Here is a 14,568-nt window from a genome sequence, read left to right on the forward strand (position 1 = left end):
GTGCTCTTTGATATACTTCGTATACATACTTTACAAAACGGTGTTAGTCTTAAGCTGCTGCCAGTATTACCGGCAGGTGGCAGCAGGTTTCCCCCATTGCAGTTTGCCACTTTTCAGGTGATGTCGGCAAATCCGAGTGGGTTTGATTTGAGTTAGAATTGACATACCTAATATAGAAGAAGGTAGCTTAGGTTGATTTTTATCAGACAGTCCCTGTTTTAATAATAGGCACTGGTAAAAATCCCTGCTCTCTCTCCTAATCCATAGCATTAAATGCAACTTTGTATATATTGTATAATGAGTTAAAAACCTGTTTTTTCCGGGGGCCTCAAGCTCGATTCCTGAATAATCTGTATTAATCCGGCTTTGCCTATCGTAATAGGTTGAAATTTGTTCATTGACAATACATATATTTCATACATTAAGCTATTTTCTGAAAAGAACTGAGGCTTATTTACTACTTAGAAATAAAAAAGAACATATCTTCAAATAAATAAAATGTTTATTAAATAATGTGTAAGTACAGTACATACAGATACATAAAAGTGTGGGACGACTACTAATCAAAATCAGAGATAACCTTGTCATACACCCTGTGCTACACAGTCCAACAAAGTGATCCACTTTCAACCTGTCACATACTTATTTTCATCACATAAAACTGCTTTTAATTTGACAGGTAATTAGCATATTCGGTGTTGCCTACAAGTTAGAAATTCTTAAATTTAAGAACCCAGAAAAGGAACATCTGCTATTAGTTGATGCTTGTAAAAAAACAAAACAAAAACCCAACAAACTCGGTCTAACAATACCGGTCTTCGGTTAACTCAAGTAACATTAGTTAGGCTTAATAACCAATAGGACTTCATAAAATGTTAAAATTAAAGTAAATCCTGGTAGACCACTAAACACAATACTACATCACTGTAAAGTTTACTTTTTGTAAAATCAACAAACATTTTTGATAATTAAAACTATCAGGTTGACAGTGAATCCCAAAAACCCTGGAACTATGTTTTTATTTTTTTCGGTTGCATATATAGCATCAATCAGAATCATTACACTTAGAGAGAAGTTAAAATCTTAGTACAAGTGCTCGACAGGACTTTTACGCTAATTTAAAAAGAATCTGATATTTTAAGTAACTGTAAATTAATGGTTTAGTAAATTCTTTCCTTCCACATAAACAGCAGTACGTATGAATGTGAGGCTTCCGATAAAGCAAAAATTTGACCATTCTCACACTTGTGTTGGTGGTCGAATGGACTTGAGACACGGTGTAGATGGTACCTCACTCTGACATATTGGTTACTGGGACAATATTTGCTATTTACTATAATTTTTTAACCAATAACTTTTCATTAAATTGTTTGTCCACTTTGACTAAGTGATCCGGCCACAGGCCGCTTCCACTTTTCCTGCTAGTGAAATCCTGTCATGGGTCTCCCTCCAATTCCACATGTTCATACACCTACTCAACCATTAATATTGTCCGGGGAAGCAAAAACACTTCTTAAAATGACCTTTCTTGTTTTCAGGAAAAGCCTGTAAGATTAGGAAAATACGTCAATAATCTTCGGTTTGAGATTATAAAAGCATATAATGCTCTTCGTAACTGCATATTAAACAATGACAGAAATGCTTTTAATACTACAAGAAACCTTAGTTTTCTGACACATGGAGATACAACTCCATTTAACAGAAAAGTACCCAATTAAAATACATGAGCTGTAATACTATTCTCATTTTCTCTATGGAATGAGCTGAATATTTCCCCTTTTTGTAATGTTCATTTATGAATCAAGTTTTTGTACAAAAAGAACAAAATTCAAGATTTTTTTGGATACTACATATAAAACATTTTGTGATTAATATTAAACACATTTTTTGCAGAGCTATTTTTAAGCAAGTAAATAAGATTTGGAAATATCTCACAAGTGATAAAGTAAAAGTTTTATTGTTGCCTTTACATTATTCTACGTATAACAATTCTTATTTAAGATTTCACTGACATATTTAATAAATTCAAAAACACTTAAAAAACAACTGACACATTAGCCATTAGTAAAGTTCAATTACACAAAATAACATCTGAACATTTTATAGGTAAGAAATAGATATAATATTTGTTTAAATTTTACCCGAGTTAAATTGTTATCATTTGGACTTGTTTTCTCTCTCTTCCTCAGTCTGTTTCATTCAATCTCTGAGCCTTTTTTTTTATATTCTTTCCAAGCTTTAATTAGTTGTTTTCTTAAAAACCCAAAACAACACACAACTATTTGAAAAAGATATTTCTGATAAGAAAGTAAACAACGGTAAGATGACGTGAAATGTCAAATGCAGTCAGAATGCATCTACTAGGATGACTTAATTTTTATTAATTATGATAAATAACTTCACCTGTAATAACAATTTAGTTCCTATACAAATAATACTTTGAAGATTACTATTAATTATTTTATTATTTAAGTGGTAGTTTCCAAGAAATACAAATGCTGTTATAAAGGTAAAAGAATACCATGATACATTTAGTGTTTTACCTACAACATATTACAAAAATTCAGTTACATAGATGTCTGTGTGTTGCTTACACATTTTCAAGGTCAAATAATACCATACAACATTAATTGTTTTGCCAACAAAATATTATATAAAAATTCAGCTAGATGTCTGTATGTAACTTGTTTTCAAAGTCAAATAATACCATGAAACATTCAGTGCTTTGCCTACAACATATTACAAAAATTCAGCTATAGGTCTGTATGTAACTTACACATTGATAAAATTTAAGAAAAAATGTTAAGTTACCTCGTTAACTTATCAGCTCTCAGTACTTCATACTTACAATACTGATTATATACTCTGTATAACAGCAAGTGATAATTTAGTGCCTTCAGTTACCTTTCATGTTCATGTCATATATAATCAGTTTTTACTACAACTACTAAGTTAAAAAGTATCATTACAGTTGGAATCACTTTATAATGAAGAGAAAATGGGCTATATATTTTATTGAATTTGTACTGGATAGTTCTTAATACAGTATAGTTGAATACAAGTGGCAATTTACGTAACTCACTTGACAAGTAAACATTACAAAGCTCAGGACGGCTGGTAAGGGTACAGGTTAATCTGAAGATAACCTAAGAAGGTCAAACATTATTCTCTGCTTTATTAGTATAAGTGTTAGTATCCATACCAGCCATCCTGAGATACATTTTTACTTCAAGTGGGTCTTTCATCTTCATGAATTCTAAAGCTCAGACACTAATGCTAGTCTAAGTTAGTCACTTTACAAGACAACCATATTTAACTTGTACCAAACTAATTAATATACATTTACATTCTAAAACATTTATGTTCATTTAGTTTATTTATAAGATGACTATAAGGTGTAAGGTCAGGTTTTATACTGTTTCAACTTGATGAATACATACACATAAATGTGAAAATGTGTGTACAATGTACAGGTATATTCTATTTATAAAATAACCAAAAATATTTCATTCAGTGTGAACTTGAGTAACATGCATCACTAACTACCAGTAATAGTCTATAATATACAGACACAAATCATTATACACTTAGTATAATCTCAAAACCATATGGCAGTTTACTAGGACAAAAGACTTATTTTCAGTTGCTAACAATTTCAGTGAGTCTGAAAAACAGAACTAAATATTTAGTCAAACTCTTGGAGTAGTAACTTGAAATAGTATGAAAACAGATTAAGTTATTATTTGGACTTTGGAACAGTTTCCCCCTCACTATCAAGAGTAGTAACACAAGGCTTTAACTGCATCTGCTGGAAAACAAAACAGTAGAGTTGTCAGCTGACTTAGAAAGTTGTATTCTTTAAAATGCCCTAGATTTTATATTAACAGAGTTCTGCTACAACAGTAACAATGTTTCAACAATAGAAAATAAAATGAGTTTGTTTATTTGAAGTTGAGCACAAAGCTACACAATGGGCTGTGTTCTGCCCATAAAAGGTATCAAAACCCAGTTTATAGCATCTTAAATCTGCAGACATATGGCTATGCCGCTGGGGGGCAAGTAAAAGAGAGAAATGTATCTTTTTGTCAGATGCTTATAGGATATCATTACCAGTATCCTTCTTAATTGTACAGATGAACCTATTTACTGTTATTTTGCAAATTACAAGGTAGTCTGTGACAGCTAAACAAATATATTAACATAAATTAATACATTTAGGACTTCTGCCAAAAAGATAATTACTTTCATATCAAAATGATGATGTTATCAATATCAAGATAACTTGGTAAGTTGAAGATAACTTTTACAAAAAAAAAATCTATAAACCAATACACAAACTCAGATGGTTCACTTTAAAGTAAATCTATGACAAACAAACCTCTGAATCACTTCATATAGGTATCTTTAAAAAGCCTAAATTCATCATCTTATAGCTTATCTGTGACACAATGGCTTGCCTGCATTGCTTTATAGCATATCCAAGACAAATTAAATCACATGCCATACTTCAGTTTATTTGTGACCAGTTACCACACATGTATCAGTTTATAGTGTATCTCTGATAAAAAACTTGGTATTAATAAACATGATGTGCGAAATATAAATTATATTATAGATATAATAAAGACATACTAATGGTATAGGTATCAGTTTAAGTAAGTGCAAAAAGAAACAGAAACAAACTAAGGTAAATGAAAAGGTAGAAACAAACAAAAGACTGATACTGTAATAACTAAATCACATTTCATTTTACAGTAGAGATTAATGCAGAAGTTTAAGTATACTGGGTGTTTATTTTAAAAGTGTTAGAAAAACAACAAACACACAAAAGAGGAAGGATCATGTTTGTTAAATACCTGTGTTTCATGAATTACTTGGAAAAGAAATAATACAATCATCCTGCATTACAACAAGCATAATAAAGAAAGATTGTAGTAGTAAGGTTTATTCTTCGTGTATAGTATTTGTTGGTAGTTTTATTTTGTTGCATGGCTTCAAAGTCACTAGATCAGGCTGTTTATGATTTTGCTAGAGAATCTTTCACTTTGTGAGATCATATTCATCTGTCTTTTAGTATCACCCATAAATCACTAGCCTAATATCTTAGGCCTACTTATTTATTACGAACAGGAACTTTTGAGTTTAAACCTACCACATTATATCTGCCATATGTAATGCCAATAAAGTTTTCAGCTCAATTCCAGGGCTCTTGCATAATAACTATTATGGTGGGAACAGGATAAAGTTGAAGGGAAACTTGTTCTCAAATTTTAGTTATGTCACAACAGAATTATGTAGCACTCCATTATTTATTTATTCACCACATGCTACAACATACTATACACAACCAAACACATACTTTCCTAGCAAAATCAGTGCTAAAAGTCAAAGATTTAGGTCTACTGTCTCTTCACGTTGCTAGATTCAAGAAGGTAAGCACAGAACATAGAAGTAGACACACACACATGCACAAACACAAAAATGTAATGCAGTGACAACTCAAAGTGGGATTCTTTTACAAATAATGTCCATATTGTGTATGTTGTATTTGATTATTAATACAATTTTAGTTTAAATAGACAAAAAATCTCTATTAATTTACCATTACAGAACTACAAGCTAAATTTTCAAGAAAACCAATGAAAACTAACATATTTTGGAAATTTTAGCAACTTTGACATTTTTCACCACTCAAAAGAAAATGAAATTGACAATCGAAAGAGATCTCAATGAAACTTGAGAATAAATACATTTGGAGCACTATTACAAAATTGTACATTTTCACCTTACAACACAATTACTACTGTCTTTTTGTCTATGTTGGTATTGTTATAAGCTACACTTTTAATGTTATATTTTGTTTGTTACTTAAAGGGTACATCACTAGGAAGTTGGAATTTGACCTCAAACTTTGTTCTAGCATGTTTGAGCATAAATTATACATATGGTGTTCCAAGTAGTTGGAGTTAAGCAGTACTTTGAACAACTGGACAAAAAAGATGCATTCCAAAATAGTTATTGTTGTCGGTGTTTGCTGTTGTGCTATGCCATACAAATAAATTAGTTTTTGTTTGTGTGATGTAGTTCACCTAGCATAAATGAAAATTTAGGTTCACAAGTTATAACAATGTTTAAACTAATAAATGCATCACAGGAAAAAATAATGACTAATTTGTGACCAGACTGGACATAGCATCATTTTCATTAAATAACTTAAAATAATGTGACAATGAAAGAAAAACACTACAACAGTATGTAAAGGTGCCTGAGATTCAAAATGTGGCTAACATCTTATGTTTGAATACTTTACACACAAGATACAACATATTCTGTGCATAATACCTTATTGCACAGATGTTTAATACTCTGTTATTTAGTTACTGGCAAAAAGTATACTTGCAGATAAATACATATATATTTTGTTTACTAAAGTTATATCTATGTTTCCACAGCTGACAACTGTTGCAGTGAACTGTCTTCAGTAATGTCATCAATGACTACACCATAATATCTACACGTCTTCAACAAAAGTTCAAATATAAAATTCATCATGTTTGATTTATTGTTTGAAGCTTTCCTCAAAAATCATTGAAAGTAAACAACAAAACAAAAAAAAAACAGAACATTTACTTATTGTAACTCCACTCAAGTGGTCAAAACACTTATTTTTAATGTTCATGAGAAACAACCCAACAATCCAGTTGATAATTAATTATGTTATAATTATCAAAGTCGTATGCTTAAAATGTTTGCTTTAATACATTGTAGTTATCAAACACAAAATAATAAATCTAAGATTCTGAACATGAACCAAAGTAATTTTTAAACATAAACTTGTGAAAAATAACACCCTAAGTTCAGGTTTTCTACAACTTCCTGGATGTAAGCATTCACCTAACTGAATGCACTTCAAGTACTTTTGGTTTAACTAATACAACTGCATTTTTCTTGAATGAAAGAAAATTGCTGAATTTTCTTCTAGAAGTTTGACCAAGGATAGAAAGGAGTAAATAAACTGAGCACCAAAAACTGTTTTCAGATCATAGATTTAGAGAGCACATATATGTATGAGTTTCAACATACTTAAGAACACCTGAACGACTAGTTCATCAGTTAAATAACTTCTTAACCTCAGTCTTCTACTGATAACTAAAAACAGATGGTTAAAGAATAAGCTGAACAACACATCTTGATTTAATTCTAATTTTAATAAAGTCACAAGTTTTTAAATTTCAAAATAACCTCAATGAAAGAGGTTTCTCTGAAAGAAGTTAAAACACAAAAATCCAGTAATAACAAAAATAACTTGTCTGTAAAAAATACAAGTAAATTGTGAATAGTGGTTGTTTATTTACCTGTACATATAGTCATACTGAATTTTTTAAGATAACATATAGTTCCTATATTTTTCATATTAATTACATTTTTATTTAATAAATATTACAAGAAATACAAAAGATGAGTATCATATCACTAAGGCTGGAAAATGGTCAGTTTTAATAGATGTATGTGATCATGAATACATTACTTGTGTTAAACAGCAGTAGAAAGTCATGTGATCCACAGCTGGGATTTTCTACATGAAAAACACAAAGATCGTATTTGTTATGGTCCTCTGTGAAGCGCAGACTTGATATTTACAATGAATAATGTGCATGCTCATCTTTTTTTGCCAAGAATTGGTGCTACTATTTCATATTTTATTCAAAACCTATAATTATTTTGGTTTTCTCCTGCTTTAAAAATATAAACTGCTTTGGTGCTTCATATTTATAAAGAATATAGAACTAACATATAAAAACGAATATTTCTTTTTAGTCTAGTTAAAATTACAGCGCATATTTTGTCCTTCCTACATGTGTGGCTTTCAATCAGGTACCAGTTTACTTTCTGAAATAAAAGTCATTCATTTTCCAAAAGAAGTAAAGAGTAGTGATGCATGGGTACACACCATAAGTCATGATCAATAGTATCCTAGTATCCAAGAACAAAAGCATAATTTGTTTTCAACATTTTATTGCTGGTAGGCCTGTCAGTTTATTTTTAAATATGATACACATAATAGAAACGTGACTTAATTTACATTTCAGTTTACTCTTTTACAAAACAGTACACAGTAAATGTCAGACAATATGTACTAATTCATGCACTTTAATAGTAGTATATTTCTTAGCAGAAATGTGTGCAGTAACAGCAAGTAACTTATTGAAATTTTGGTGGGAATAAACTGTTTTTCTACTTCTTAATGAACTTATTACATAATACAATGTTTTTACAAAAGGTTCGTTGGTTGGTTTGGTGTTTTATGGCACAAGGCAACTTGGCTATATGCACCAAACATCTGATAAAAAGTTAAAATTAAAGTATATTTAGTGAAATTCATAAAAGGAAATTAAAGTAAAACAAAAGAAACTTTAATTTTTGAATTAAAAATAAATTGCATTAAATCTAATGTTTACATCTAGTCTACAGCAGTGAGAGAAAAACTACAATAATACAAGTTGTAAAGGACTTTCTGTAGCATAATTATAATTATCATAACTTGCTAGGAAGACTAACAGGTAAGTACAAAAACCATCGTTAGTCACCTGAAGTTGACCTTTCCAGTCTTGGTTCCGAGTTATTTGACGCTATGGCCATTTTCTAATTTCAAAGTGAACTAGATGTACTTTGATTCTTAAAAGGAATCACATTAAAAAAGGTCTAATGTATAAATTAAAAAACTTAAATAGCATTAAAAAGATTAATGGCCTTTAAAAAACTAAAAACGTTTGTAATGTGAACAGTGTCACCATTACCAATAACACTGTCTAACGTTACAGATAAACCTTGGGACAGAACGTGTTTAAAATGGTGCCGTTGTTGAGTGTCATAATGATGGCAAGACAGTAAAATGTGGGTTATTGTGACCTGAGTGTTACACAGACAACACATTGGTGCATCAGTCCCGGATAAAAGAAAAAAATGAGTTATAAACTGTGACCAATGTGTAGTCTATTAAAATAACTTCCTCTTTCCAATCCTTACGGAAGCAAGGTGGCCAAAGTCTAATATAGGGTTTTATTGGGAAAATCTTGTTTTCACGTTACTCACTCCAAGTTGACTGCCAGCTGGCACGGAGCCGAGCCTTGAATATAGGGTCATAGTCCATGTACAGAACAGGCACAGCAGTGATAATGCCAGAGCAAATAGATTTAGCTGAGGTGTCAACAAGCTCGTTCCTGCGAATACCAACGTGGCGTGGTATCCAGAAAAACTGGATAGAAGTAGATGTTAAAGAGAAATGGACCAGTCAGTTTTGAATATCGGCAAGAACAGGGTGTGAACTGATGTGAAGAGATTCCAGGGCCTTTAGAGAACTAAGCGAGTCAGTATAAATAGTGCAATTTGAGTACTGCTTAACTTCAATCTGATCCAGGGCAAGAGAAATGGTGTACAGTTCAGAAGTGAACACAGAAGCTGTAGAGGGGATTCTGCACACAACCACTGAACCACAACAAACCATGACAGAGCCCACACAATTACCTGACCAGTGATTAATTAAATTAAAAGACCAGTAATCCACAGTCGAGTTTCAATCAAACAAGAGCACGATATATCTTTAGCAGAGAATACCGCTCCGCTCCCCAAAGTGGTGGAAGAGAGGACACAGAGAATGTTCAGTGCTCTTGTACATTTGACCTGTAACTGCTTGATGTGTGGTATAAAGGTTAGCTTACGGTCAAAGATAAGCCCCAAGAACTTTGTCTCAGGGACCACACGCAGCACAATTTCACTGATATGGAGTTCAGAATCAGGGTGAATACCCCGTTGGCAGCAAAAGTACATGCAAACAGTTTTAGAGAGAGAGAAGTTAAAGCCTTTGTTGCAGTCCACTTCAGTAAACGACTGAGGGCAGTCTGTAGCTGCTGCTCAATATACCTCATGTTTGACGACTGACATGAGATGTGAAAGATGTCGACATAGAGCCTGTTTGCAACAGTAAGAGACAGTCATTCAGTGATGGCATTAATCTTTATACTTAAAAGTGTGACACTCAAAACACAGCCCTGAGGGACTTCAAGTTCCTGTAGAAAAGTATGGGAAAGTGTCAAACCCACACAAACTTGGAATCTCCTGTACATTAAACAATTTTAAACAAAAAGGGTCAAATGGCCACGTAACCCATATATATGGATGTCTCTCTAAATGCCATACCTCCATGTTGTATCAGAAGCTTTCTCATTGTCAAAGAATATTGATACAAGATGTTGTCTTTTGAGAAAGGCTTCTCTGATTGACGTTTCAAGTCGAATCAAGTGGTCCATGGTGTGGAGTGTTGTCATCAGAACCCATACTGGGTGAGTGAAAGGAGGTTGTTTGATTTGAGGAACCAAACAAGATGAGCATTAATCATTCTCTCTATGGTCTCATAGAGACAGCTCATCAAAGCAAGTGGATGGTAGTTTGAAGAAATCTTGGAATCCTTTCCAGACTTAGAGAAAGGTATGACAATAGTTTGGTGCCAAGCATCAGGAAAAACATTCTCCTGCCAGATCCAGTTAAAATCAATGAGAAGAATAGCAAGAGAAGCAGGAGATAGATGGTGTAGTATTTCATAGTGTACATCATCAAGTCCGACCAATGTACTGCCAGACCGATGAAGGGCCAGTTTGAGTTCCACCAGTGTAAAGGGATGATTGTAGTCATAAAGACAATCAACTTGAAAGGTAAGAGATGATCACTCTGCTCAAGTCTTGATGGCTAAGAAGGTGGAGGAAGAAGCAGAAGTGCTAGATACACAGCAAGAGCTTTCACCTAGAGTGTCGGCAATGCTCCAGGTATCAGCTACTTCCTGGCCATCAGAAAGCAAGATTGAGAGGAGGACAAATTTATATTGCCCACTGACCTTTCAAATACTGTCCCATATGACTTTGGAACTGGTGGTAGAAGATATGGTGGTTGTGAACTTAATCCAAGATTCCTTCTGGCTTTGATGTCTTATCCACTGAGCAATGAGGTGCGAGAGTGTGGAATACCTAAGCGAAGTATCCAAGGTCTGTTTTTGAGCCTTTCATGCCATGTGGCAGGCAGGATTCCACCATGGATGAGGATATTGTGAAAACGTGTCAAGGTTTTAGGAATACATTAAGCAGCTGCCTGTATAATATAGTCAGTTATTGCTGCCACACAGTCATCTATTGATGGCTTACAGACAATGGCTGGATCAAGTTCTGCAAGAGCAGTGAAAGAGAGCCTGCTTATTTGATCCAGCTTCCACTGGGGCACGTGGGTCGGCTGGCATCAACCACGGTAAGTCTCTTTCAAAATTATAGGAAAATGGTCATTGCCTTGTGTATTATTGTCAACCCTTCATGGAAAGTGGGAGAATAGTGAAGGGAAGCAAATTGAGAGATCAATAGCAGTAAAGGATAGACTAGGTGCAAGAAAATAAGTATAAGAACTGCCATTGAGAAGAGAAATGTTGTGATCAGGGAGCAACCCTTCCCATCAATATCAGCACTTCCACAGAAGGGATGATGTCCATTAAAGTCCCCCAGGATTAAAAAGGGAGACAGCAACTGTTCAATGAGAGCATCAAGGTCTGATTGATCATAGGTCTTTTCATGCACCAGGTAGAGAGAACAAACAGTAACTTTAAGACCAAAGGAAACACGGTTGGCTACGGCCTCCAAGGGTGTGTCGAGTGGCAAAGATAGGGTGGGCAGATGCTGATCAACCAAAAGTCCCACTCATCCATCACACACAGCCTGTCATTTATGTACAAAGAAAACCGTTGAAAGATGACTGTATCGGCAGGTTTCAGAAATGTTTCCTGTAAGGAAAGACATACAGGATGGTAGGAGGCAATCAGTACTTTGATGTCACCCAGATTAGAGTGTAAACCTCAACATTTCCATTGTATCAAGGTGGCCATTTTTATTTATGTGTAGGTGAATTATGTGAAGAACCCTTCTGTTTACGACCATGTCTTTTTCCTTTATTGTCTTTATTCGAGGGAGGTCTATTGACCTCCATGAATCTCACCCTGAGTCAATCGAGCAGGTCTTTATTGTTGGAAGAGGATTCCAGCGACTGAGGATGTGAACGAATAATCATTTTGCATCTTGGGGTGAGAGAAGATGTATCTGAGGAAACACCTGTACCCAGAACCAAAGGAAGTGGATCTTGGGATTTGTTGGAATGTATGGAAGGGACAGAGATGGGTGTTGAAGTTAATTCATCAACTTTTTTAACCATGGAGGTCAAAAGACTTTTCATTTGGTTTGAGAACAATTCTTTTGGAAGTACAGAGAGATCTGTCTGCACTCCCACTGTAGTACTGGAATGAAGTGCAGCAGCATACGTCTGAGATGAAGTGGTGGACAGCAACTTTCGAGCATAAGAGTAAGTAATGTTTTGAATAGTTTTGAAATGCTGCACATCTTTTTCTTCCAACAATTTAGGGCAAGCATGAAAGTAGGATGAGTGAGAGTATTGCAACTGATACAGTGAGGGTCCATTTCACACTCATAGGCATCGTGGTTCTTGTCACTGCAATGAGCACACGTCAAGGAACCACAGCATGACATCTTCAAGTGACTGAACTGCTAACACTGGAAACATCTGAGAGGGTTGGAATATATGTTTGTGCCTTGCAATTAAGATAACCTGCCTTGATGGTTGCAGGCAGATGTGGTGACGTAAATGGGAGAATGAAGACATTGGTTGCCATCTTAATTCCATCTTTGCAAGTGGAGATACGCCTCACTGCAGAAACATCTTGGTTGGAGAAACCAGCAAGAATTTCTGACTCTGGGATGTTCTTCAAATCCCTCTCAACAATAACTCCTCATGATGAATTCAAAGTAGCATGAGGTGTAACCTCAATAGGTATATTCCCAATTGCCTTTGGATGCAAGAGGAGTTCAGTGTGTTGAGATGTGGATGTTTCCACCAATACGTCACAACAGCGAAGCTTCTTTACTGACTTTGGAGAGCCAGCAAGTCACTCTCATCCCTTCTGAATGAAAAAGGGGGGCATTTGCCCTAAATGTTTGTCTGAAAGTGAATGCTATATAAGAAAATGAAGTACAACAGGTGGTACAGATGTTGAAGATTGCTGTTCAGAATCTTCAAAATGTAGTCATTTACCTATGGACTGTTTTTTCACAATTTTATTTAAGTTTTTATTTGGAGGATCCATAATAAAAAAGAAATATTTCAGTGCCCACTGACCCCACCCACAATGGAGCTCTACGAGGGGACACACTACAATGCCAAACAAGGACACTGCAGCAACACCAGGATTTCGTGAGCACTATACCCAAACACCAGTATTAGATACAATGTTCACAACACCTGTTGAGAACATCTAACACTGGTCCTTGGTTGATCCAAGCCCAAGTGGATGAGCCGACTGACCTAAAGGGGGCCATCCCAAGGCTGACTATCTACAGGAATTCAAGGTCAAAGTGGTGTGTTAGGGTTGAACCCCTCAATCACCAGGATCCTCTCTTCCCTTTTCATGGGTCACCATGCATGGCAAATATGTGGGTGGATGTTTAAATCCCAGAGGAAGTAAACTGAAAGAACAGAACCTTCCCTGGGAAGTACCCTCACCAAGTACAGGAATCCACATTGAGGGGAAGTGGCAAGGAAAATGAAACAAGTATATTTTGAAATTAAAATGTAATATGCTTAACTTCACATTTAGCACTTGTAAAAGAAATAATTAAAATTATATTTCTTGGTTTAAGCTTAGTACTACAAGTGTATATTTGAATTTCTGTTACTGAATTTTATAAATGTATATGATACATAGAACTGACTGAACCTATTATTATATTTTGTTATAAATAGCCAAGCTAGAATAAAATATTAATATTGGTTATAAATGAATAATTACACTGAACCCAAACTGAAACAATGGTAATTCTAAACACTGAAACTAGAATTTTAAAACTTCCATTATCAAGCATGGAAACTGATCAAGTCCAAAACTGAATATTTTTCTGAGGTTTAGTCACAACACTAAAACTTACTTAATAACTTACATCTAAAAAAAATATACAACCACTGTCTGAAGACTTTGGATTACCAAACACATCAATATCCTAGCACAAAACAAATTTTTAACATACCAAAAGTATTTAAAAGCAGAATATATATATATATATCCTGAAAATATATATTTTCAGTCAGAATATAATAACTCAGACTGTTATTATGTAACATATATAATCATATATATATATGAACTAAACATATTTGAAATATACTGAAACAGTCTCGAATACCAACAAATTGCACAAAGTTCAGTTAAAACAAATATAGTTTTCTGTATTGTTGTTGCCAGATGTTAACAGAATTATCAGCATTAATACAAGCTAAAATAAAATGGTGTTGACTGATCCTACAGAAAATTGTTCTGATTTTCATTTCTATGCAGTGTTCTCAAGCACACCGACAACCTTATAGGTAAGAACAGTAATAATAAAATACAATGCAGGGTTAAAATTTTTCTAACTAAACACAACATCAAAACAAAATTAAAAGTAATCTTTACTCACATGTAACTTATGTTGA

The 14,568-nt window shown here is 34.0% G+C and overlaps 1 long non-coding RNA gene across 1 annotated transcript; it reads right to left on the reverse strand.

Moving 5' to 3' along the window:
- Window positions 1-484: 484 nt before the first annotated feature.
- LOC143252582 (uncharacterized) lies at window positions 485-14,544 on the reverse strand. The gene is made up of 2 exons (XR_013029050.1): window positions 2,142-14,544; window positions 485-1,545 (listed from the first exon to the last, which is right to left on the reverse strand). It is a non-coding gene; the product is annotated as an uncharacterized LOC143252582 (long non-coding RNA).
- Window positions 14,545-14,568: the final 24 nt, after the last annotated feature.

The sequence above is a fragment of the Tachypleus tridentatus genome, chromosome 6 (genome assembly GCF_004210375.1).
Source record: "Tachypleus tridentatus isolate NWPU-2018 chromosome 6, ASM421037v1, whole genome shotgun sequence".
Classification (NCBI taxonomy): Eukaryota; Metazoa; Arthropoda; class Merostomata; order Xiphosura; family Limulidae; genus Tachypleus; species Tachypleus tridentatus.